Source organism: Schistocerca serialis, unplaced genomic scaffold, assembly GCF_023864345.2.
Source record: "Schistocerca serialis cubense isolate TAMUIC-IGC-003099 unplaced genomic scaffold, iqSchSeri2.2 HiC_scaffold_1369, whole genome shotgun sequence".
Lineage (NCBI taxonomy): Eukaryota > Metazoa > Arthropoda > Insecta > Orthoptera > Acrididae > Schistocerca > Schistocerca serialis.
Window position 1 is genome coordinate 116,793 of NW_026047590.1, and position 20,756 is coordinate 137,548.

Here is a 20,756-nt window from a genome sequence, read left to right on the forward strand (position 1 = left end):
ATGCGTACAAAGATTTACTCTGCCACAACAATTCGCTACCACTGAGGTCCACAGCGATGAGTGACGGGTGCTGCCGTCTTTCGTCTATCGTCATCTGTGATCTTGGCTCAGGCCCGAAGAGACACGCTATTTTGAAATTTTCGGTTCACAGCAGTACATTGGCCCATTTAAAATTGTGCTGCCCCCTGTGAGAATCGAACTCACGGCCCCTGGTTTACAAGACCAGTGCTCTGCCCCTGAGCTAAGGAGGGTGTTACAGCTTACACCTCTTTGCGATCTTCACAGCCCTCGAGAAAAATACATTTCAGAGTCCAGAAAATGCGTACAAAGATTTACTCTGCCACAACAATTCGCTACCACTGAGGTCCACAGCGATGAGTGACGGGTGCTGCCGTCTTTCGTCTATCGTCATCTGTGATCTTGGCTCAGGCCCGAAGAGACACGCTATTTTGAAATTTTCGGTTCACAGCAGTACATTGGCCCATTTAAAATTGTGCTGCCCCCTGTGAGAATCGAACTCACGGCCCCTGGTTTACAAGACCAGCGCTCTGCCCCTGAGCTAAGGAGGCTGTTACAGCTTACACCTCTTTGCGATCGTCACAGCCCTCGAGAAAAATACATTTCAGAGTCCAGAAAATGCGTACAAAGATTTACTCTGCCACAACAATTCGCTACCACTGAGGTCCACAGCGATGAGTGACGGGTGCTGCCCTCTTTCGTCTATCGTCATCTGTGATCTTGGCTCAGGCCCGAAGAGACACGCTATTTTGAAATTTTCGGTTCACAGCAGTACATTGGCCCATTTAAAATTGTGCTGCCCCCTGTGAGAATCGAACTCACGGCCCCTGGTTTACAAGACCAGTGCTCTGCCCCTGAGCTAAGGAGGCTGTTACAGCTTACACCTCTTTGCGATCGTCACAGCCCTCGAGAAAAATACATTTCAGAGTCCAGAAAATGCGTACAAAGATTTACTCTGCCACAACAATTCGCTACCACTGAGGTCCACAGCGATGAGTGACGGGTGCTGCCGTCTTTCGTCTATCGTCATCTGTGATCTGGGCTCAGGCCCGAAGAGACACGCTATTTTGAAATTTTCGGTTCACAGCACTACATTGGCCCATTTAAAATTGTGCTGCCCCCTGTGAGAATCGAACTCACGGCCCCTGGTTTACAAGACCAGTGCTCTGCCCCTGAGCTAAGGAGGCTGTTACAGCTTACACCTCTTTGCGATCGTCACAGCCCTCGAGAAAAATACATTTCAGAGTCCAGAAAATGCGTACAAAGATTTACTCTGCCACAACAATTCGCTACCACTGAGGTCCACAGCGATGAGTGACGGGTGCTGCCGTCTTTCGTCTATCGTCATCTGTGATCTTGGCTCAGGCCCGAAGAGACACGCTATTTTGAAATTTTCGGTTCACAGCAGTACATTGGCCCATTTAAAATTGTGCTGCCCCCTGTGAGAATCGAACTCACGGCCCCTGGTTTACAAGACCAGTGCTCTGCCCCTGAGCTAAGGAGGCTGTTACAGCGTACACCTCTTTGCGATCGTCACAGCCCTCGAGAAAAATACATTTCAGAGTCCAGAAAATGCGTACAAAGATTTACTCTGCCACAACAATTCGCTACCACTGAGGTCCACAGCGATGAGTGACGGGTGCTGCCGTCTTTCGTCTATCGTCATCTGTGATCTTGGCTCAGGCCCGAAGAGACACGCTATTTTGAAATTTTCGGTTCACAGCAGTACATTGGCCCATTTAAAATTGTGCTGCCCCCTGTGAGAATCGAACTCACGGCCCCTGGTTTACAAGACCAGTGCTCTGCCCCTGAGCTAAGGAGGCTGTTACAGCTTACACCTCTTTGCGATCGTCACAGCCCTCGAGAAAAATACATTTCAGAGTCCAGAAAATGCGTACAAAGATTTACTCTGCCACAACAATTCGCTACCACTGAGGTCCACAGCGATGAGTGACGGGTGCTGCCGTCTTTCGTCTATCGTCATCTGTGATCTTGGCTCAGGCCCGAAGAGACACGCTATTTTGAAATTTTCGGTTCACAGCAGTACATTGGCCCATTTAAAATTGTGCTGCCCCCTGTGAGAATCGAACTCACGGCCCCTGGTTTACAAGACCAGTGCTCTGCCCCTGAGCTAAGGAGGCTGTTACAGCTTACACCTCTTTGCGATCGTCACAGCCCTCGAGAAAAATACATTTCAGAGTCCAGAAAATGCGTACAAAGATTTACTCTGCCACAACAATTCGCTACCACTGAGGTCCACAGCGATGAGTGACGGGTGCTGCCGTCTTTCGTCTATCGTCATCTGTGATCTTGGCTCAGGCCCGAAGAGACACGCTATTTTGAAATTTTCGGTTCACAGCAGTACATTGGCCCATTTAAAATTGTGCTGCCCCCTGTGAGAATCGAACTCACGGCCCCTGGTTTACAAGACCAGTGCTCTGCCCCTTTTTTTTTTTTTTTTTTTTTTTTTTTTTGACATCTTATCTATGCTACAAGCTGACACGTAGCTACATTTTTTTTTTCTTCTACCAACTTTTTTTTTTTTATCTTTTTTTTTTTTTTAGATGCTGCCCTTTTTTTTTTCTTTTTTTTTTTTTTATATTGCCAATTTGTAATAAGAAAGAATGAACAAAGTGTATATCATTGCTAGGCTGCTGTAGCGCAATATAAGAAATGAAATGTCTTCTTGAGGATTTTTTTTTTTTTTTTTTTTTTTTTTTTTTTTTTTTTTTGCCAAGTAGTAAACAGAAATTGTTATGGTGCACAAAAGACTATCACTTCATAATTGAAGGAAGGTTGCTCCGCTCGCTCCGCGAGAGAAGGGTAATGTGAAAGCGAAAATGGGAAAGAAAAAATGCCTTCTGCATTGGTGAGCATCTGAATAGTATCGTAAAATTGCGGCAAGTGCTAAAGTCCCAGGAAGCAAATGGGAGTCATACATACAGGTCACTGGCAACCTCTGCGATCCGAAAGATTGTATTTGAAGCATTTAACCGTTAATTATGATGTTCAGCATATTTCCAAATATCCTCCTGTAGTCACAGTGTTGTCTCATTTTAAAGTGTTCAATTTCTATGTAAGAATAATAGTCGAGGAAAGTAGCATGCCTATTCTGCATAATAAACGATGCTGTGTGGCCCATGATCCACGTTGCAGCGTTGTTTTTTGCTCGTGGATATCTCAGTTTTTGTGGCTGAATGACCTCTAAAAGATCTACACCACAGGGCGTCGTACGGTCTATCACCGACAATCGTTGACGAAGAAATGTAGTAATTTCTTCTGCATGTCCGCACGTGAACCTATGAAGAAGCGTATCGACCCTTCCGCATGCGTCACAGTTGGGCGTTGGATGAAGGCCAATTTTATGTAGCTTTTCATTCGTTGCTACTTTATCGTTGACTGTTAGATACCAGTCGGCTATGACGCGTGACGGTAACACGTCGCTGTGCACATTCCGCCATACGATACTCCAATGTGTATGTGGATGTTTTTCTTCGAGACGATTCCTGTGGTTTGTTGTCGTGAGAAGGCCATAAAGCTTCCTGTTCGTCAGGCTTCCGTTATCGACGATGTTGTGTCGAATGTAGCTCATTTCCATGTAGTACAGTCGCACATGTCGGTAAGCAAGTGGAATGCCGGCGATATTAACGGGTGGGTCAAGGCTATGAGGCTTCCACCGCTGAATGAGGTTTGTGATGATACTGGTCCTCCGGGTACGGAACTCCTTCCTGATGCGATTTAGGAGCAGGGTGACACATTTTTTGTGTACTTTAATGAGGTTAAGGCCACCTTTAAACGAAGGTAAGGTTAAGGTATCGAATTGAACTTTGAAAATGTGCCCCCTAAAAAGAAACCAACATAACGCTTGTTGTATACTCTTGGCTAGATGGTCGGAGATGGGAAGAATTTGCGCCAAATAAGTCATCTTGCTCGTAATGGCGATCTCGATGGTCTTAACTTTCTGTAGTATGTTCAAGTCACGGTCGGAGTGAAGTATCAAAGCAGCACGTAATTTATTAAGCATGTGTGACCAGTTCTTCGTCAGGAATTTGTCTGGTTTGGCCTCAAAAGTAACACCGAGGGTTGTGTGAGAATCCTTGACCTTGCACCAGGTAACATGGGATATGTCTCCGATACCGCCACCGATCTGCAAAGCTGTGGTTTTAGTTCTATTGAGTATTGCTCCTGAAAGAAACGTGAATTTTTGTAAAAGAGTTTCCGCTGACAGAAGTTGTTGCGATGATGACACAGTTACGCATACATCGTCAGCATACGCAATGCATGGGATAGTGACAGACTGGACGCTAAGTCCGATCCCGCTATGCGCCAAGTTGTTCAGTAGCGGCTCCACTGCAATGGCGTACAAAATCATTGACAGAGGACATCCTTGGCGGACGGATTGCTCAATGGAAACTTCTTTCGTAAAGTGGCCATTAATGAGAATCCGTGAAGAGGCGTTTGTAGTAAGTTTGCGAATTAATTCTATGAGATGAAGTCCAAAACCTAGTTTCTTCATGCTTTTAAAGAGGAAGTCATGACGTACACGGTCATAAGCCTTCTCAAAATCTAGAAAGATCAGAGCGCCCTGTCCTTTGCTTTCAGCATACGAACAGATGATGTCCCTCAAATCGCAGGCTGCTGAGATTGCACTTCGGCCTTGCACTGCACTGTACTGGTAACTGCCCAAAACCTTGTACATAACGGTTTGCATCCTTAGCTTAATCGATCTGGTGATGATTTTGAAGTCGGCATTCAGGAGTGTGATGGGTCGCATGTTTTCGACCTTCCTGCTGTTCCCTTTTTTCGGTAAGGGCAGGATGATACCTTCCGTAAATGCCTTGGGTATAACTTCCAGGTGCCAGAGTTCATTCGCGATCTCGAGGAGCGTCGGACCGAGGAGGTTCCAGTAACGCTGGTAAAACTCAGCGCTGAGACCGTCGGGTCCTGGTGACTTCCCTTTCTTTGCACTGTGGACCGCCAGTCGGATTTCGTCCTCTGTGAAAAGAGATTCCAGATTTGCAGTATCCTGTTGCGACAAGCGACAGCTCAAGGTCCTAAGAAAATCGTCGCACGAGTGTTCATCAACGGCTTGCTTCTTGTAAAGTTGACTATAATAGTCGTAGACGTGCGAGATGATGTCACGTTGCTTCGTGATGGCATTCTCAGCGTCATCAACAACGGCTTCAATCAACATGGCTTTACACCGTTTCGTCGTTCTCAGGATGTGGTACAGAGAGGCCCGTTCTTCGGCGGCAACGTCCTTGGGGTGGGCTCGCACGATGATGCCTTGCATTCGTTGGCGTTGTAGCGCCGTGATTTTCGCTTTATATCGTTTGATCTTTATGTCGATATCGCCAGAAGGATTGTTAGCACGACTGTACAGTTCTCTCAAACAGCGATAATAAAACTCAATAGTCTGTTTCTGCCAAAAGCTTTTTTGTCGGGCGTAACTCATGAGGGTGAGGCGTAATTTAGGCTTAGCACACTGAGTCCACCACTGGAGAGCGCTATCGTAACGACGTCGTTGCCGCTGGAGCTGTTGCCACGTCATGTTCACCTCCTCTTCAAGTTGGGCATCCTGCAGAAGGCTGACATTCAATTTCCAGTAGCCTTTCCCGCGGTATATTTGCTGGCGGCGTAGGTTAAGGTAACACTGATACGCACAATGGTCGGAGATGTTGACAGGAGCTATGTCACAGTTCACAGCGTGTCGCTGGAGGGCCTCGGACACATAGATCCTATCCAACCGACTGGCAGAATGACTAGTTACGAAGGTGTACGCTACCCGTTCACCGTGCAGTTGTTGCCATGTATCGTGAAGACGCATGCCATGAATTAAATGTTCAAGTTCGATACATATGTTCGTGTGAGGAGTTTGGTCTCTGTCGTTAAGCACACAATTGAAGTCACCACCGAGGATGAGATGTGCACGATAAGCGCTAAGAAGAATGGGAACCTCGTTTTTATAAAATGTTGAGCGATCTCTCTTATGAGTGCTACCTGAGGGAGCGTACACGTTAACAATCTGCACACCATTCACTCGAAGAGAAATGCCACGACCACTAGGCAGCCGCTGCACATCCGTAAATGGTATACCGTCGCGCAGAAGTATGGCAGTGCCTACAGCATCCTGGAGATTGATGTTATCAATGAGAACGTAACCGGGCACTTCTAAGACTGTGATTACCTCCTGTAGGAGGGCAATGTCAACGCTGGTACCATACAAGAAATCAGTTAGCGAACGGAGTTTCACCGCACTGTGAATTCTATTGACGTTAAGTGTGGTAACGTTGTAGGTTTGGCTATCGCACATGATGGTTCAGAGGACAATGAGCTCTGTGTTGGATCGTCCTTCTCGACGTCTTTGAATCAAACTCGTTGGGAACGTCTGGAGTACTCAGAGAGTGGAAATGTCGCAGCGCGATGGTCATGCGCGAGAGCAGCTACTGCTGCATCTCCTCGTCCTGCTGCCACCACGGCTCATTGCTGTCGGGGTGCTTCGCGGTGCGCGCGCCGCCCTGCCCGCCACCGCCGGCTGAGTCTGTCAGCGTGGTCGCATCCGCCTGACCAACACGCGGGGCTGCGACTGACGTCAGCGAGTTCCTGCGGGAGCGCTGCTGCAGCTGCTCGCTGCTCTGCTCGCTCTTCCTCTTAGCCGTTACGGTGCTCTGTTCCCTCTCAGCGCTCAGTAGTGCCTTCAGGTGTTTGGTCTGTTCACGAATGCGTTCTTGCCTCGCGGTGTCCTCGCAGCGCACGGAGCAAGAAGATGGAGGTTCAGTCTCGCTGCCACTTTCTGACATGTGTACGGGTCTCAAATCATCCGACTTTTCCTCTTTGCTACTATTCCCTTTGCTTCTCCTTCGGCGGCCTTTCTTCGTGTCTGCTGCAGTCTCTACCGATAGGGGCGGTTCAGGCAAACTGATCTGCACCCGCTCCTGTATCTCACACGGCTTAGTTTCAGAGGTGGCTGGCGCATCGTTGTTATCCAGCGGTAACTGCCCCGGTGAGGATGACGGTGCCGGATCGACGTCCGTCCTACCGCAAATGTCTTGGGCACTGCATTCCACCTGAACTGGCATCTCCGCCTCGCTAACACGTTCCGGCTGCCGAGGTGGTGGTACCGTCCCCGCGACTACCTCACTCAATAGCGGAACAAGCTTTTCACTACCGTCTGCAGGACGTTCCCGTGGAAGTTGAAATGGACGTCGACGTGTACAGTTCATCCGCAGATGTTCTGTTGAATGGCAGATCGAACAGGTAGGGGGTTGTCCAATGTAAGTTACCTGTGCACGACAGCCGCCAATGGTAACATACGAAGGTATATGCTTTTTTAAGTCCACACGTACACTTCGCACCCCGCTGTTAACTTGGTAGCGATATGCACTCGACCATTTTTCATTGGTAACCGACAAAACAACGCCGTACAGTGACAGAGAACGTGCTATCAGGTCATTAGGGCACTCAGGTGGCACATTAAATACCCTGACGGTTCTCACTCCGTATCCCGAAGGCACGATTTGGACATTGCTAATACTGCCATCATTATGACGAAATGGTCTCACACCAGCATGCTCCTCAACGAATTTCTCATAAGTGTCACTCGAAATAAATTTGATAAATAACGAGTACTGCACAAAGTCCAACTGGAACGTGTCGACTATATCTTCCGGCAATTTCAGATCCTCAAAAATCCACTCATGGATTTCGAAAGCCGTCGGTCGCAAGGCAGCACGATCGAAAACACACTGAACGCTGTTCGCTCTGTTAATTGTCGACATCTTACTTACAACAGTGGTACAGAAACAAACGTTAACAGCGTTCGCACACGCTGCGCAGCTCGCCACCACAGCACTGCTCGCGACGTAAACACTGGCCCGCGCTACCGCCCGTCACCGCGCGATGTGCACTGGCCGAGTGCCGGAGCACGACTGACCCCTGAGCTAAGGAGGCTGTTACAGCTTACACCTCTTTGCGATCGTCACAGCCCTCGAGAAAAATACATTTCAGAGTCCAGAAAATGCGTACAAAGATTTACTCTGCCACAACAATTCGCTACCACTGAGGTCCACAGCGATGAGTGACGGGTGCTGCCGTCTTTCGTCTATCGTCATCTGTGATCTTGGCTCAGGCCCGAAGAGACACGCTATTTTGAAATTTTCGGTTCACAGCAGTACATTGGCCCATTTAAAATTGTGCTGCCCCCTGTGAGAATCGAACTCACGGCCCCTGGTTTACAAGACCAGTGCTCTGCCCATGAGCTAAGGAGGCTGTTACAGCTTACACCTCTTTGCGATCGTCACAGCCCTCGAGAAAAATACATTTCAGAGTCCAGAAAATGCGTACAAAGATTTACTCTGCCACAACAATTCGCTACCACTGAGGTCCACAGCGATGAGTGACGGGTGCTGCCGTCTTTCGTCTATCGTCATCTGTGATCTTGGCTCAGGCCCGAAGAGACACGCTATTTTGAAATTTTCGGTTCACAGCAGTACATTGGCCCATTTAAAATTGTGCTGCCCCCTGTGAGAATCGAACTCACGGCCCCTGGTTTATAAGACCAGTGCTCTGCCCCTGAGCTAAGGAGGCTGTTACAGCTTACACCTCTTTGCGATCGTCACAGCCCTCGAGAAAAATACAATTCAGAGTCCAGAAAATGCGTACAAAGATTTACTCTGCCACAACAATTCGCTACCACTGAGGTCCACAGCGATGAGTGACGGGTGCTGCCGTCTTTCGTCTATCGTCATCTGTGATCTTGGCTCAGGCCCGAAGAGACACGCTATTTTGAAATTTTCGGTTCACAGCAGTACATTGGCCCATTTAAAATTGTGCTGCCCCCTGTGAGAATCGAACTCACGGCCCCTGGTTTACAAGACCAGTGCTCTGCCCCTGAGCTAAGGAGGCTGTTACAGCTTACACCTCTTTGCGATCGTCACAGCCCTCGAGAAAAATACATTTCAGAGTCCAGAAAATGCGTACAAAGATTTACTCTGCCACAACAATTCGCTACCACTGAGGTCCACAGCGATGAGTGACGGGTGCTGCCGTCTTTCGTCTATCGTCATCTGTGATCTTGGCTCAGGCCCGAAGAGACACGCTATTTTGAAATTTTCGGTTCACAGCAGTACATTGGCCCATTTAAAATTGTGCTGTCCCCTGTGAGAATCGAACTCACGGCCCCTGGTTTACAAGACCAGTGCTCTGCCCATGAGCTAAGGAGGCTGTTACAGCTTACACCTCTTTGCGATCGTCACAGCCCTCGAGAAAAATACATTTCAGAGTCCAGAAAATGCGTACAAAGATTTACTCTGCCACAACAATTCGCTACCACTGAGGTCCACAGCGATGAGTGACGGGTGCTGCCGTCTTTCGTCTATCGTCATCTGTGATCTTGGCTCAGGCCCGAAGAGACACGCTATTTTGAAATTTTCGGTTCACAGCAGTACATTGGCCCATTTAAAATTGTGCTGCCCCCTGTGAGAATCGAACTCACGGCCCCTGGTTTACAAGACCAGTGCTCTGCCCCTGAGCTAAGGAGGCTGTTACAGCTTACACCTCTTTGCGATCGTCACAGCCCTCGAGAAAAATACATTTCAGAGTCCAGAAAATGCGTACAAAGATTTACTCTGCCACAACAATTCGCTACCACTGAGGTCCACAGCGATGAGTGACGGGTGCTGCCGTCTTTCGTCTATCGTCATCTGTGATCTTGGCTCAGGCCCGAAGAGACACGCTATTTTGAAATTTTCGGTTCACAGCAGTACATTGGCCCATTTAAAATTGTGCTGCCCCCTGTGAGAATCGAACTCACGGCCCCTGGTTTACAAGACCAGTGCTCTGCCCCTGAGCTAAGGAGGCTGTTACAGCTTACACCTCTTTGCGATCGTCACAGCCCTCGAGAAAAATACATTTCAGAGTCCAGAAAATGCGTACAAAGATTTACTCTGCCACAACAATTCGCTACCACTGAGGTCCACAGCGATGAGTGACGGGTGCTGCCGTCTTTCGTCTATCGTCATCTGTGATCTTGGCTCAGGCCCGAAGAGACACGCTATTTTGAAATTTTCGGTTCACAGCAGTACATTGGCCCATTTAAAATTGTGCTGCCCCCTGTGAGAATCGAACTCACGGCCCCTGGTTTACAAGACCAGTGCTCTGCCCCTGAGCTAAGGAGGCTGTTACAGCTTACACCTCTTTGCGATCGTCACAGCCCTCGAGAAAAATACATTTCAGAGTCCAGAAAATGCGTACAAAGATTTACTCTGCCACAACAATTCGCTACCACTGAGGTCCACAGCGATGAGTGACGGGTGCTGCCGTCTTTCGTCTATCGTCATCTGTGATCTTGGCTCAGGCCCGAAGAGACACGCTATTTTGAAATTTTCGGTTCACAGCAGTACATTGGCCCATTTAAAATTGTGCTGCCCCCTGTGAGAATCGAACTCACGGCCCCTGGTTTACAAGACCAGTGCTCTGCCCCTGAGCTAAGGAGGCTGTTACAGCTTACACCTCTTTGCGATCGTCACAGCCCTCGAGAAAAATACATTTCAGAGTCCAGAAAATGCGTACAAAGATTTACTCTGCCACAACAATTCGCTACCACTGAGGTCCACAGCGATGAGTGACGGGTGCTGCCGTCTTTCGTCTATCGTCATCTGTGATCTTGGCTCAGGCCCGAAGAGACACGCTATTTTGAAATTTTCGGTTCACAGCAGTACATTGGCCCATTTAAAATTGTGCTGCCCCCTGTGAGAATCGAACTCACGGCCCCTGGTTTACAAGACCAGTGCTCTGCCCATGAGCTAAGGAGGCTGTTACAGCTTACACCTCTTTGCGATCGTCACAGCCCTCGAGAAAAATACATTTCAGAGCCCAGAAAATGCGTACAAAGATTTACTCTGCCACAACAATTCGCTACCACTGAGGTCCACAGCGATGAGTGACGGGTGCTGCCGTCTTTCGTCTATCGTCATCTGTGATCTTGGCTCAGGCCCGAAGAGACACGCTATTTTGAAATTTTCGGTTCACAGCAGTACATTGGCCCATTTAAAATTGCGCTGCCCCCTGTGAGAATCGAACTCACGGCCCCTGGTTTACAAGACCAGTGCTCTGCCCCTGAGCTAAGGAGGCTGTTACAGCGTACACCTCTTTGCGATCGTCACAGCCCTCGAGAAAAATACATTTCAGAGTCCAGAAAATGCGTACAAAGATTTACTCTGCCACAACAATTCGCTACCACTGAGGTCCACAGCGATGAGTGACGGGTGCTGCCGTCTTTCGTCTATCGTCATCTGTGATCTTGGCTCAGGCCCGAAGAGACACGCTATTTTGAAATTTTCGGTTCACAGCAGTACATTGGCCCATTTAAAATTGTGCTGCCCCCTGTGAGAATCGAACTCACGGCCCCTGGTTTACAAGACCAGTGCTCTGCCCCTGAGCTAAGGAGGCTGTTACAGCTTACACCTCTTTGCGATCGTCACAGCCCTCGAGAAAAATACATTTCAGAGCCCAGAAAATGCGTACAAAGATTTACTCTGCCACAACAATTCGCTACCACTGAGGTCCACAGCGATGAGTGACGGGTGCTGCCGTCTTTCGTCTATCGTCATCTGTGATCTTGGCTCAGGCCCGAAGAGACACGCTATTTTGAAATTTTCGGTTCACAGCAGTACATTGGCCCATTTAAAATTGTGCTGCCCCCTGTGAGAATCGAACTCACGGCCCCTGGTTTACAAGACCAGTGCTCTGCCCCTGAGCTAAGGAGGCTGTTACAGCGTACATCTCTTTGCGATCGTCACAGCCCTCGAGAAAAATACATTTCAGAGTCCAGAAAATGCGTACAAAGATTTACTCTGCCACAACAATTCGCTACCACTGAGGTCCACAGCGATGAGTGACGGGTGCTGCCGTCTTTCGTCTATCGTCATCTGTGATCTTGGCTCAGGCCCGAAGAGACACGCTATTTTGAAATTTTCGGTTCACAGCAGTACATTGGCCCATTTAAAATTGTGCTGCCCCCTGTGAGAATCGAACTCACGGCCCCTGGTTTACAAGACCAGTGCTCTGCCCATGAGCTAAGGAGGCTGTTACAGCTTACACCTCTTTGCGATCGTCACAGCCCTCGAGAAAAATACATTTCAGAGCCCAGAAAATGCGTACAAAGATTTACTCTGCCACAACAATTCGCTACCACTGAGGTCCACAGCGATGAGTGACGGGTGCTGCCGTCTTTCGTCTATCGTCATCTGTGATCTTGGCTCAGGCCCGAAGAGACACGCTATTTTGAAATTTTCGGTTCACAGCAGTACATTGGCCCATTTAAAATTGTGCTGCCCCCTGTGAGAATCGAACTCACGGCCCCTGGTTTACAAGACCAGTGCTCTGCCCCTGAGCTAAGGAGGCTGTTACAGCGTACACCTCTTTGCGATCGTCACAGCTCTCGAGAAAAATACATTTCAGAGTCCAGAAAATGCGTACAAAGATTTACTCTGCCACAACAATTCGCTACCACTGAGGTCCACAGCGATGAGTGACGGGTGCTGCCGTCTTTCGTCTATCGTCATCTGTGATCTTGGCTCAGGCCCGAAGAGACACGCTATTTTGAAATTTTCGGTTCACAGCAGTACATTGGCCCATTTAAAATTGTGCTGCCCCCTGTGAGAATCGAACTCACGGCCCCTGGTTTACAAGACCAGTGCTCTGCCCCTGAGCTAAGGAGGCTGTTACAGCTTACACCTCTTTGCGATCGTCACAGCCCTCGAGAAAAATACATTTCAGAGTCCAGAAAATGCGTACAAAGATTTACTCTGCCACAACAATTCGCTACCACTGAGGTCCACAGCGATGAGTGACGGGTGCTGCCGTCTTTCGTCTATCGTCATCTGTGATCTTGGCTCAGGCCCGAAGAGACACGCTATTTTGAAATTTTCGGTTCACAGCAGTACATTGGCCCATTTAAAATTGTGCTGCCCCCTGTGAGAATCGAACTCACGGCCCCTGGTTTACAAGACCAGTGCTCTGCCCCTGAGCTAAGGAGGCTGTTACAGCTTACACCTCTTTGCGATCGTCACAGCCCTCGAGAAAAATACATTTCAGAGTCCAGAAAATGCGTACAAAGATTTACTCTGCCACAACAATTCGCTACCACTGAGGTCCACAGCGATGAGTGACGGGTGCTGCCGTCTTTCGTCTATCGTCATCTGTGATCTTGGCTCAGGCCCGAAGAGACACGCTATTTTGAAATTTTCGGTTAACAGCAGTACATTGGCCCATTTAAAATTGTGCTGCCCCCTGTGAGAATCGAACTCACGGCCCCTGGTTTACAAGACCAGTGCTCTGCCCCTGAGCTAAGGAGGCTGTTACAGCTTACACCTCTTTGCGATCGTCACAGCCCTCGAGAAAAATACATTTCAGAGTCCAGAAAATGCGTACAAAGATTTACTCTGCCACAACAATTCGCTTCCACTGAGGTCCACAGCGATGAGTGACGGGTGCTGCCGTCTTTCGTCTATCGTCATCTGTGATCTTGGCTCAGGCCCGAAGAGACACGCTATTTTGAAATTTTCGGTTCACAGCAGTACATTGGCCCATTTAAAATTGTGCTGCCCCCTGTGAGAATCGAACTCACGGCCCCTGGTTTACAAGACCAGCGCTCTGCCCCTGAGCTAAGGAGGCTGTTACAGCTTACACCTCTTTGCGATCGTCACAGCCCTCGAGAAAAATACATTTCAGAGTCCAGAAAATGCGTACAAAGATTTACTCTGCCACAACAATTCGCTACCACTGAGGTCCACAGCGATGAGTGACGGGTGCTGCCGTCTTTCGTCTATCGTCATCTGTGATCTTGGCTCAGGCCCGAAGAGACACGCTATTTTGAAATTTTCGGTTCACAGCAGTACATTGGCCCATTTAAAATTGTGCTGCCCCCTGTGAGAATCGAACTCACGGCCCCTGGTTTACAAGACCAGTGCTCTGCCCCTGAGCTAAGGAGGCTGTTACAGCTTACACCTCTTTGCGATCGTCACAGCCCTCGAGAAAAATACATTTCAGAGTCCAGAAAATGCGTACAAAGATTTACTCTGCCACAACAATTCGCTACCACTGAGGTCCACAGCGATGAGTGACGGGTGCTGCCGTCTTTCGTCTATCGTCATCTGTGATCTTGGCTCAGGCCCGAAGAGACACGCTATTTTGAAATTTTCGGTTCACAGCAGTACATTGGCCCATTTAAAATTGTGCTGCCCCCTGTGAGAATCGAACTCACGGCCCCTGGTTTACAAGACCAGTGCTCTGCCCCTGAGCTAAGGAGGCTGTTACAGCTTACACCTCTTTGCGATCGTCACAGCCCTCGAGAAAAATACATTTCAGAGTCCAGAAAATGCGTACAAAGATTTACTCTGCCACAACAATTCGCTACCACTGAGGTCCACAGCGATGAGTGACGGGTGCTGCCGTCTTTCGTCTATCGTCATCTGTGATCTTGGCTCAGGCCCGAAGAGACACGCTATTTTGAAATTTTCGGTTCACAGCAGTACATTGGCCCATTTAAAATTGTGCTGCCCCCTGTGAGAATCGAACTCACGGCCCCTGGTTTACAAGACCAGTGCTCTGCCCCTGAGCTAAGGAGGCTGTTACAGCTTACACCTCTTTGCGATCGTCACAGCCCTCGAGAAAAATACATTTCAGAGTCCAGAAAATGCGTACAAAGATTTACTCTGCCACAACAATTCGCTACCACTGAGGTCCACAGCGATGAGTGACGGGTGCTGCCGTCTTTCGTCTATCGTCATCTGTGATCTTGGCTCAGGCCCGAAGAGACACGCTATTTTGAAATTTTCGGTTCACAGCAGTACATTGGCCCATTTAAAATTGTGCTGCCCCCTGTGAGAATCGAACTCACGGCCCCTGGTTTACAAGACCAGTGCTCTGCCCCTGAGCTAAGGAGGCTGTTACAGCTTACACCTCTTTGCGATCGTCACAACCCTCGAGAAAAATACATTTCAGAGTCCAGAAAATGCGTACAAAGCTTTACTCTGCCACAACAATTCGCAACCACTGAGGTCCACAGCGATGAGTGACGGGTGCTGCCGTCTTTCGTCTATCGTCATCTGTGATCTTGGCTCAGGCCCGAAGAGACACGCTATTTTGAAATTTTCGGTTCACAGCAGTACATTGGCCCATTTAAAATTGTGCTGCCCCCTGTGAGAATCGAACTCACGACCCCTGGATTACAAGACCAGTGCTCTGCCCCTGAGCTAAGGAGGCTGTTACAGCTTACACCTCTTTGCGATCGTCACAGCCCTCGAGAAAAATACATTTCAGAGTCCAGAAAATGCGTACAAAGATTTACTCTGCCACAACAATTCGCTACCACTGAGGTCCACAGCGATGAGTGACGGGTGCTGCCGTCTTTCGTCTATCGTCATCTGTGATCTTGGCTCAGGCCCGAAGAGACACACTATTTTGAAATTTTCGGTTCACAGCAGTACATTGGCCCATTTAAAATTGTGCTGCCCCCTGTGAGAATCGAACTCACGGCCCCTGGTTTACAAGACCAGTGCTCTGCCCCTGAGCTAAGGAGGCTGTTACAGCTTACACCTCTTTGCGATCGTCACAGCCCTCGAGAAAAATACATTTCAGAGTCCAGAAAATGCGTACAAAGATTTACTCTGCCACAACAATTCGCTACCACTGAGGTCCACAGCGATGAGTGACGGGTGCTGCCGTCTTTCGTCTATCGTCATCTGTGATCTTGGCTCAGGCCCGAAGAGACACGCTATTTTGAAATTTTCGGTTCACAGCAGTACATTGGCCCATTTAAAATTGTGCTGCCCCCTGTGAGAATCGAACTCACGGCCCCTGGTTTACAAGACCAGTGCTCTGCCCCTGAGCTAAGGAGGCTGTTACAGCTTACACCTCTTTGCGATCGTCACAGCCCTCGAGAAAAATACATTTCAGAGTCCAGAAAATGCGTACAAAGATTTACTCTGCCACAACAATTCGCTACCACTGAGGTCCACAGCGATGAGTGACGGGTGCTGCCGTCTTTCGTCTATCGTCATCTGTGATCTTGGCTCAGGCCCGAAGAGACACGCTATTTTGAAATTTTCGGTTCACAGCAGTACATTGGCCCATTTAAAATTGTGCTGCCCTCTGTGAGAATCGAACTCACGGCCCCTGGTTTACAAGACCAGTGCTCTGCCCCTGAGCTAAGGAGGCTGTTACAGCTTACACCTCTTTGCGATCGTCACAACCCTCGAGAAAAATACATTTCAGAGTCCAGAAAATGCGTACAAAGATTTACTCTGCCACAACAATTCGCTACCACTGAGGTCCACAGCGATGAGTGACGGGTGCTGCCGTCTTTCGTCTATCGTCATCTGTGATCTTGGCTCAGGCCCGAAGAGACACGCTATTTTGAAATTTTCGGTTCACAGCAGTACATTGGCCCATTTAAAATTGTGCTGCCCCCTGTGAGAATCGAACTCACGGCCCCTGGTTTACAAGACCAGTGCTCTGCCCCTGAGCTAAGGAGGCTGTTACAGCTTACACCTCTTTGCGATCGTCACAGCCCTCGAGAAAAATACATTTCAGAGTCCAGAAAATGCGTACAAAGATTTACTCTGCCACAACAATTCGCTACCACTGAGGTCCACAGCGATGAGTGACGGGTGCTGCCGTCTTTCGTCTATCGTCATCTGTGATCTTGGCTCAGGCCCGAAGAGACACGCTATTTTGAAATTTTCGGTTCACAGCAGTACATTGGCCCATTTAAAATTGTGCTGCCCCCTGTGAGAATCGAACTCACGGCCCCTGGTTTACAAGACCAGTGCTCTGCCCCTGAGCTAAGGAGGCTGTTACAGCTTACACCTCTTTGCGATCGTCACAGCCCTCGAGAAAAATACATTTCAGAGTCCAGAAAACGCGTACAAAGATTTACTCTGCCACAACAATTCGCTACCACTGAGGTCCACAGCGATGAGTGACGGGTGCTGCCGTCTTTCGTCTATCGTCATCTGTGATCTTGGCTCAGGCCCGAAGAGACACGCTATTTTGAAATTTTCGGTTCACAGCAGTACATTGGCCCATTTACAATTGTGCTGCCCCCTGTGAGAATCGAACTCACGGCCCCTGGTTTACAAGACCAGTGCTCTGCCCCTGAGCTAAGGAGGCTGTTACAGCTTACACCTCTTTGCGATCGTCACAGCCCTCGAGAAAAATACATTTCAGAGTCCAGAAAATGCGTACAAAGATTTACTCTGCCACAACAATTCGCTACCACTGAGGTCCACAGCGATGAGTGACGGGTGCTGCCGTCTTTCGTCTATCGTCATCTGTGATCTTGGCTCAGGCCCGAAGAGACACGCTATTTTGAAATTTTCGGTTCACAGCAGTACATTGGCCCATTTAAAATTGTGCTGCCCCCTGTGAGAATCGAACTCACGGCCCCTGGTTTACAAGACCAGTGCTCTGCCCCTGAGCTAAGGAGGCTGTTACAGCTTACACCTCCTTGCGATCGTCACAGCCCTCGAGAAAAATACATTTCAGAGTCCAGAAAATGCGTACAAAGATTTACTCTGCCACAACAATTCGCTACCACTGAGGTCCACAGCGATGAGTGACGGGTGCTGCCGTCTTTCGTCTATCGTCATCTGTGATCTTGGCTCAGGCCCGAAGAGACACGCTATTTTGAAATTTTCGGTTCACAGCAGTACATTGGCCCATTTAAAATTGTGCTGCCCCCTGTGAGAATCGAACTCACGGCCCCTGGTTTACAAGACCAGTGCTCTGCACCTGAGCTAAGGAGGCTGTTACAGCTTACACCTCTTTGCGATCGTCACAGCCCTCGAGAAAAATACATTTCAGAGTCCAGAAAATGCGTACAAAGATTTACTCTGCCACAACAATTCGCTACCACTGAGGTCCACAGCGATGAGTGACGGGTGCTGCCGTCTTTCGTCTATCGTCATCTGTGATCTTGGCTCAGGCCCGAAGAGACACGCTATTTTGAAATTTTCGGTTCACAGCAGTACATTGGCCCATTTAAAATTGTGCTGCCCCCTGTGAGAATCGAACTCACGGCCCCTGGTTTACAAGACCAGTGCTCTGCCCCTGAGCTAAGGAGGCTGTTACAGCTTACACCTCTTTGCGATCGTCACAGCCCTCGAGAAAAATACATTTCAGAGTCCAGAAAATGCGTACAAAGATTTACTCTGCCACAACAATTCGCTACCACTGAGGTCCACAGCGATGAGTGACGGGTGCTGCCGTCTTTCGTCTATCGTCATCTGTGATCTTGGCTCAGGCCCGAAGAGACACGCTATTTTGAAATTTTCGGTTCACAGCAGTACATTGGCCCATTTAAACTTGTGCTGCCCCCTGTGAGAATCGAACTCACGGCCCCTGGTTTACAAGACCAGTGCTCTGCCCCTGAGCTAAGGAGGCTGTTACAGCTTACACCTCTTTGCGATCGTCACAGCCCTCGAGAAAAATACATTTCAGAGTCCAGAAAATGCGTACAAAGATTTACTCTGCCACAACAATTCGCTACCACTGAGGTCCACAGCGATGAGTGACGGGTGCTGCCGTCTTTCGTCTATCGTCATCTGTGATCTTGGCTCAGGCCCGAAGAGACACGCTATTTTGAAATTTTCGGTTCACAGCAGTACATTGGCCCATTTAAAATTGTGCTGCCCCCTGTGAGAATCGAACTCACGGCCCCTGGTTTACAAGACCAGTGCTCTGCCCCTGAGCTAAGGAGGCTGTTACAGCTTACACCTCTTTGCGATCGTCACAGCCCTCGAGAAAAATACATTTCAGAGTCCAGAAAATGCGTACAAAGATTTACTCTGCCACAACAATTCGCTACCACTGAGGTCCACAGCGATGAGTGACGGGTGCTGCCGTCTTTCGTCTATCGTCATCTGTGATCTTGGCTCAGGCCCGAAGAGACACGCTATTTTGAAATTTTCGGTTCACAGCAGTACATTGGCCCATTTAAAATTGTGCTGCCCCCTGTGAGAATCGAACTCACGGCCCCTGGTTTACAAGACCAGTGCTCTGCCCCTGAGCTAAGGAGGCTGTTACAGCTTACACCTCTTTGCGATCGTCACAGCCCTCGAGAAAAATACATTTCAGAGTCCAGAAAATGCGTACAAAGATTTACTCTGCCACAACAATTCGCTACCACTGAGGTCCACAGCGATGAGTGACGGGTGCTGCCGTCTTTCGTCTATCGTCATCTGTGATCTTGGCTCAGGCCCGAAGAGACACGCTATTTTGAAATTTTCGGTTCACAGCAGTACATTGGCCCATTTAAAATTGTGCTGCCCCCTGTGAGAATCGAACTCACGGCCCCTGGTTTACAAGACCAGTGCTCTGCCCCTGAGCTAAGGAGGCTGTTACAGCTTACACCTCTTTGCGATCGTCACAGCCCTCGAGAAAAATACATTTCAGAGTCCAGAAAATGCGTACAAAGATTTACTCTGCCACAACAATTCGCTACCACTGAGGTCCACAGCGATGAGTGACGGGTGCTGCCGTCTTTCGTCTATCGTCATCTGTGATCTTGGCTCAGGCCCGAAGAGACACGCTATTTTGAAATTTTCGGTTCACAGCAGTACATTGGCCCATTTAAAATTGTGCTGCCCCCTGTGAGAATCGAACTCACGGCCCCCGGTTTACAAGACCAGTGCTCTGCCCCTGAGCTAAGGAGGCTGTTACAGCTTACACCTCTTTGCGATCGTCACAGCCCTCGAGAAAAATACATTTCAGAGTCCAGAAAATGCGTACAAAGATTTACTCTGCCACAACAATTCGCTACCACTGAGGTCCACAGCGATGAGTGACGGGTGCTGCCGTCTTTCGTCTATCGTCATCTGTGATCTTGGCTCAGGCCCGAAGAGACACGCTATTTTGAAATTTTCGGTTCACAGCAGTACATTGGCCCATTTAAAATTGTGCTGCCCCCTGTGAGAATCGAACTCACGGCCCCTGGTTTACAAGACCAGTGCTCTGCCCCTGAGCTAAGGAGGCTGTTACAGCTTACACCTCTTTGCGATCGTCACAGCCCTCGAGAAAAATACATTTCAGAGTCCAGAAAATGCGTACAAAGATTTACTCTGCCACAACAATTCGCTACCACTGAGGTCCACAGCGATGAGTGACGGGTGCTGCCGTCTTTCGTCTATCGTCATCTGTGATCTTGGCTCAGGCCCGAAGAGACACGCTATTTTGAAATTTTCGGTTCACAGCAGTACATTGGCCCATTTAAAATTGTGCTGCCCCCTGTGAGAATCGAACTCACGGCCCCTGGTTTACAAGACCAGTGCTCTGCCCCTGAGCTAAGGAGGCTGTTACAGCTTACACCTCTTTGCGATCGTCACAGCCCTCGAGAAAAATACATTTCAGAGTCCAGAAAATGCGTACAAAGATTTACTCTGCCACAACAATTCGCTACCACTGAGGTCCACAGCGATGAGTGACGGGTGCTGCCGTCTTTCGTCTATCGTCATCTGTGATCTTGGCTCAGGCCCGAAGAGACACGCTATTTTGAAATTTTCGGTTCACAGCAGTACATTGGCCCATTTAAAATTGTGCTGCCCCCTGTGAGAATCGAACTCACAGCCCCTGGTTTACAAGACCAGTGCTCTGCCCCTGAGGTAAGGAGGCTGTTATAGCTTACACCTCTTTGCGATCGTCACAGCCCTCGAGAAAAATACATTTCAGAGTCCAGAAAA

At 48.9% G+C, this 20,756-nt stretch overlaps 47 non-coding genes across 47 annotated transcripts; all 47 read right to left on the minus strand.

Annotated features, from left to right (window-relative positions):
* Nucleotides 1-179: 179 nt before the first annotated feature.
* On the minus strand, nt 180-251 carry Trnat-ugu (transfer RNA threonine (anticodon UGU)). Its single transcript has one exon. It is a non-coding gene; the product is annotated as a tRNA-Thr (tRNA).
* A 246-nt stretch (nt 252-497) lies between these two features.
* Nucleotides 498-569, minus strand: Trnat-ugu (transfer RNA threonine (anticodon UGU)). Its single transcript has one exon. It is a non-coding gene; the product is annotated as a tRNA-Thr (tRNA).
* A 246-nt stretch (nt 570-815) lies between these two features.
* Nucleotides 816-887, minus strand: Trnat-ugu (transfer RNA threonine (anticodon UGU)). Its single transcript has one exon. It is a non-coding gene; the product is annotated as a tRNA-Thr (tRNA).
* Nucleotides 888-1,133: 246 nt separating this feature from the next.
* On the minus strand, nt 1,134-1,205 carry Trnat-ugu (transfer RNA threonine (anticodon UGU)). The gene has a single exon. It is a non-coding gene; the product is annotated as a tRNA-Thr (tRNA).
* A 246-nt stretch (nt 1,206-1,451) lies between these two features.
* Trnat-ugu (transfer RNA threonine (anticodon UGU)) lies at nt 1,452-1,523 on the minus strand. Its single transcript has one exon. It is a non-coding gene; the product is annotated as a tRNA-Thr (tRNA).
* Nucleotides 1,524-1,769: 246 nt separating this feature from the next.
* Trnat-ugu (transfer RNA threonine (anticodon UGU)) lies at nt 1,770-1,841 on the minus strand. The gene has a single exon. It is a non-coding gene; the product is annotated as a tRNA-Thr (tRNA).
* A 246-nt stretch (nt 1,842-2,087) lies between these two features.
* Nucleotides 2,088-2,159, minus strand: Trnat-ugu (transfer RNA threonine (anticodon UGU)). Its single transcript has one exon. It is a non-coding gene; the product is annotated as a tRNA-Thr (tRNA).
* Nucleotides 2,160-8,214: 6,055 nt separating this feature from the next.
* Trnat-ugu (transfer RNA threonine (anticodon UGU)) lies at nt 8,215-8,286 on the minus strand. Its single transcript has one exon. It is a non-coding gene; the product is annotated as a tRNA-Thr (tRNA).
* Nucleotides 8,287-8,532: 246 nt separating this feature from the next.
* On the minus strand, nt 8,533-8,604 carry Trnai-uau (transfer RNA isoleucine (anticodon UAU)). Its single transcript has one exon. It is a non-coding gene; the product is annotated as a tRNA-Ile (tRNA).
* A 246-nt stretch (nt 8,605-8,850) lies between these two features.
* On the minus strand, nt 8,851-8,922 carry Trnat-ugu (transfer RNA threonine (anticodon UGU)). Its single transcript has one exon. It is a non-coding gene; the product is annotated as a tRNA-Thr (tRNA).
* A 246-nt stretch (nt 8,923-9,168) lies between these two features.
* Trnat-ugu (transfer RNA threonine (anticodon UGU)) lies at nt 9,169-9,240 on the minus strand. Its single transcript has one exon. It is a non-coding gene; the product is annotated as a tRNA-Thr (tRNA).
* Nucleotides 9,241-9,486: 246 nt separating this feature from the next.
* On the minus strand, nt 9,487-9,558 carry Trnat-ugu (transfer RNA threonine (anticodon UGU)). The gene has a single exon. It is a non-coding gene; the product is annotated as a tRNA-Thr (tRNA).
* Nucleotides 9,559-9,804: 246 nt separating this feature from the next.
* Trnat-ugu (transfer RNA threonine (anticodon UGU)) lies at nt 9,805-9,876 on the minus strand. The gene has a single exon. It is a non-coding gene; the product is annotated as a tRNA-Thr (tRNA).
* Nucleotides 9,877-10,122: 246 nt separating this feature from the next.
* On the minus strand, nt 10,123-10,194 carry Trnat-ugu (transfer RNA threonine (anticodon UGU)). The gene has a single exon. It is a non-coding gene; the product is annotated as a tRNA-Thr (tRNA).
* Nucleotides 10,195-10,440: 246 nt separating this feature from the next.
* Trnat-ugu (transfer RNA threonine (anticodon UGU)) lies at nt 10,441-10,512 on the minus strand. Its single transcript has one exon. It is a non-coding gene; the product is annotated as a tRNA-Thr (tRNA).
* Nucleotides 10,513-10,758: 246 nt separating this feature from the next.
* On the minus strand, nt 10,759-10,830 carry Trnat-ugu (transfer RNA threonine (anticodon UGU)). Its single transcript has one exon. It is a non-coding gene; the product is annotated as a tRNA-Thr (tRNA).
* A 246-nt stretch (nt 10,831-11,076) lies between these two features.
* Nucleotides 11,077-11,148, minus strand: Trnat-ugu (transfer RNA threonine (anticodon UGU)). Its single transcript has one exon. It is a non-coding gene; the product is annotated as a tRNA-Thr (tRNA).
* A 246-nt stretch (nt 11,149-11,394) lies between these two features.
* Trnat-ugu (transfer RNA threonine (anticodon UGU)) lies at nt 11,395-11,466 on the minus strand. The gene has a single exon. It is a non-coding gene; the product is annotated as a tRNA-Thr (tRNA).
* Nucleotides 11,467-11,712: 246 nt separating this feature from the next.
* Nucleotides 11,713-11,784, minus strand: Trnat-ugu (transfer RNA threonine (anticodon UGU)). The gene has a single exon. It is a non-coding gene; the product is annotated as a tRNA-Thr (tRNA).
* Nucleotides 11,785-12,030: 246 nt separating this feature from the next.
* Nucleotides 12,031-12,102, minus strand: Trnat-ugu (transfer RNA threonine (anticodon UGU)). The gene has a single exon. It is a non-coding gene; the product is annotated as a tRNA-Thr (tRNA).
* A 246-nt stretch (nt 12,103-12,348) lies between these two features.
* Nucleotides 12,349-12,420, minus strand: Trnat-ugu (transfer RNA threonine (anticodon UGU)). Its single transcript has one exon. It is a non-coding gene; the product is annotated as a tRNA-Thr (tRNA).
* Nucleotides 12,421-12,666: 246 nt separating this feature from the next.
* Nucleotides 12,667-12,738, minus strand: Trnat-ugu (transfer RNA threonine (anticodon UGU)). The gene has a single exon. It is a non-coding gene; the product is annotated as a tRNA-Thr (tRNA).
* A 246-nt stretch (nt 12,739-12,984) lies between these two features.
* On the minus strand, nt 12,985-13,056 carry Trnat-ugu (transfer RNA threonine (anticodon UGU)). The gene has a single exon. It is a non-coding gene; the product is annotated as a tRNA-Thr (tRNA).
* A 246-nt stretch (nt 13,057-13,302) lies between these two features.
* Nucleotides 13,303-13,374, minus strand: Trnat-ugu (transfer RNA threonine (anticodon UGU)). Its single transcript has one exon. It is a non-coding gene; the product is annotated as a tRNA-Thr (tRNA).
* Nucleotides 13,375-13,620: 246 nt separating this feature from the next.
* Trnat-ugu (transfer RNA threonine (anticodon UGU)) lies at nt 13,621-13,692 on the minus strand. Its single transcript has one exon. It is a non-coding gene; the product is annotated as a tRNA-Thr (tRNA).
* Nucleotides 13,693-13,938: 246 nt separating this feature from the next.
* Nucleotides 13,939-14,010, minus strand: Trnat-ugu (transfer RNA threonine (anticodon UGU)). Its single transcript has one exon. It is a non-coding gene; the product is annotated as a tRNA-Thr (tRNA).
* Nucleotides 14,011-14,256: 246 nt separating this feature from the next.
* On the minus strand, nt 14,257-14,328 carry Trnat-ugu (transfer RNA threonine (anticodon UGU)). The gene has a single exon. It is a non-coding gene; the product is annotated as a tRNA-Thr (tRNA).
* A 246-nt stretch (nt 14,329-14,574) lies between these two features.
* Trnat-ugu (transfer RNA threonine (anticodon UGU)) lies at nt 14,575-14,646 on the minus strand. The gene has a single exon. It is a non-coding gene; the product is annotated as a tRNA-Thr (tRNA).
* A 246-nt stretch (nt 14,647-14,892) lies between these two features.
* Trnat-ugu (transfer RNA threonine (anticodon UGU)) lies at nt 14,893-14,964 on the minus strand. The gene has a single exon. It is a non-coding gene; the product is annotated as a tRNA-Thr (tRNA).
* A 246-nt stretch (nt 14,965-15,210) lies between these two features.
* Trnat-ugu (transfer RNA threonine (anticodon UGU)) lies at nt 15,211-15,282 on the minus strand. The gene has a single exon. It is a non-coding gene; the product is annotated as a tRNA-Thr (tRNA).
* A 246-nt stretch (nt 15,283-15,528) lies between these two features.
* Trnat-ugu (transfer RNA threonine (anticodon UGU)) lies at nt 15,529-15,600 on the minus strand. Its single transcript has one exon. It is a non-coding gene; the product is annotated as a tRNA-Thr (tRNA).
* A 246-nt stretch (nt 15,601-15,846) lies between these two features.
* Trnat-ugu (transfer RNA threonine (anticodon UGU)) lies at nt 15,847-15,918 on the minus strand. Its single transcript has one exon. It is a non-coding gene; the product is annotated as a tRNA-Thr (tRNA).
* Nucleotides 15,919-16,164: 246 nt separating this feature from the next.
* Nucleotides 16,165-16,236, minus strand: Trnat-ugu (transfer RNA threonine (anticodon UGU)). Its single transcript has one exon. It is a non-coding gene; the product is annotated as a tRNA-Thr (tRNA).
* Nucleotides 16,237-16,482: 246 nt separating this feature from the next.
* On the minus strand, nt 16,483-16,554 carry Trnat-ugu (transfer RNA threonine (anticodon UGU)). The gene has a single exon. It is a non-coding gene; the product is annotated as a tRNA-Thr (tRNA).
* Nucleotides 16,555-16,800: 246 nt separating this feature from the next.
* Trnat-ugu (transfer RNA threonine (anticodon UGU)) lies at nt 16,801-16,872 on the minus strand. Its single transcript has one exon. It is a non-coding gene; the product is annotated as a tRNA-Thr (tRNA).
* A 246-nt stretch (nt 16,873-17,118) lies between these two features.
* Nucleotides 17,119-17,190, minus strand: Trnat-ugu (transfer RNA threonine (anticodon UGU)). The gene has a single exon. It is a non-coding gene; the product is annotated as a tRNA-Thr (tRNA).
* A 246-nt stretch (nt 17,191-17,436) lies between these two features.
* On the minus strand, nt 17,437-17,508 carry Trnat-ugu (transfer RNA threonine (anticodon UGU)). Its single transcript has one exon. It is a non-coding gene; the product is annotated as a tRNA-Thr (tRNA).
* A 246-nt stretch (nt 17,509-17,754) lies between these two features.
* Trnat-ugu (transfer RNA threonine (anticodon UGU)) lies at nt 17,755-17,826 on the minus strand. The gene has a single exon. It is a non-coding gene; the product is annotated as a tRNA-Thr (tRNA).
* A 246-nt stretch (nt 17,827-18,072) lies between these two features.
* On the minus strand, nt 18,073-18,144 carry Trnat-ugu (transfer RNA threonine (anticodon UGU)). Its single transcript has one exon. It is a non-coding gene; the product is annotated as a tRNA-Thr (tRNA).
* A 246-nt stretch (nt 18,145-18,390) lies between these two features.
* Trnat-ugu (transfer RNA threonine (anticodon UGU)) lies at nt 18,391-18,462 on the minus strand. Its single transcript has one exon. It is a non-coding gene; the product is annotated as a tRNA-Thr (tRNA).
* Nucleotides 18,463-18,708: 246 nt separating this feature from the next.
* On the minus strand, nt 18,709-18,780 carry Trnat-ugu (transfer RNA threonine (anticodon UGU)). Its single transcript has one exon. It is a non-coding gene; the product is annotated as a tRNA-Thr (tRNA).
* A 246-nt stretch (nt 18,781-19,026) lies between these two features.
* Trnat-ugu (transfer RNA threonine (anticodon UGU)) lies at nt 19,027-19,098 on the minus strand. The gene has a single exon. It is a non-coding gene; the product is annotated as a tRNA-Thr (tRNA).
* A 246-nt stretch (nt 19,099-19,344) lies between these two features.
* On the minus strand, nt 19,345-19,416 carry Trnat-ugu (transfer RNA threonine (anticodon UGU)). Its single transcript has one exon. It is a non-coding gene; the product is annotated as a tRNA-Thr (tRNA).
* Nucleotides 19,417-19,662: 246 nt separating this feature from the next.
* On the minus strand, nt 19,663-19,734 carry Trnat-ugu (transfer RNA threonine (anticodon UGU)). Its single transcript has one exon. It is a non-coding gene; the product is annotated as a tRNA-Thr (tRNA).
* A 246-nt stretch (nt 19,735-19,980) lies between these two features.
* Trnat-ugu (transfer RNA threonine (anticodon UGU)) lies at nt 19,981-20,052 on the minus strand. Its single transcript has one exon. It is a non-coding gene; the product is annotated as a tRNA-Thr (tRNA).
* A 246-nt stretch (nt 20,053-20,298) lies between these two features.
* Nucleotides 20,299-20,370, minus strand: Trnat-ugu (transfer RNA threonine (anticodon UGU)). The gene has a single exon. It is a non-coding gene; the product is annotated as a tRNA-Thr (tRNA).
* A 246-nt stretch (nt 20,371-20,616) lies between these two features.
* Nucleotides 20,617-20,688, minus strand: Trnat-ugu (transfer RNA threonine (anticodon UGU)). The gene has a single exon. It is a non-coding gene; the product is annotated as a tRNA-Thr (tRNA).
* Between the last annotated feature and the right edge of the window lie 68 nt (nt 20,689-20,756).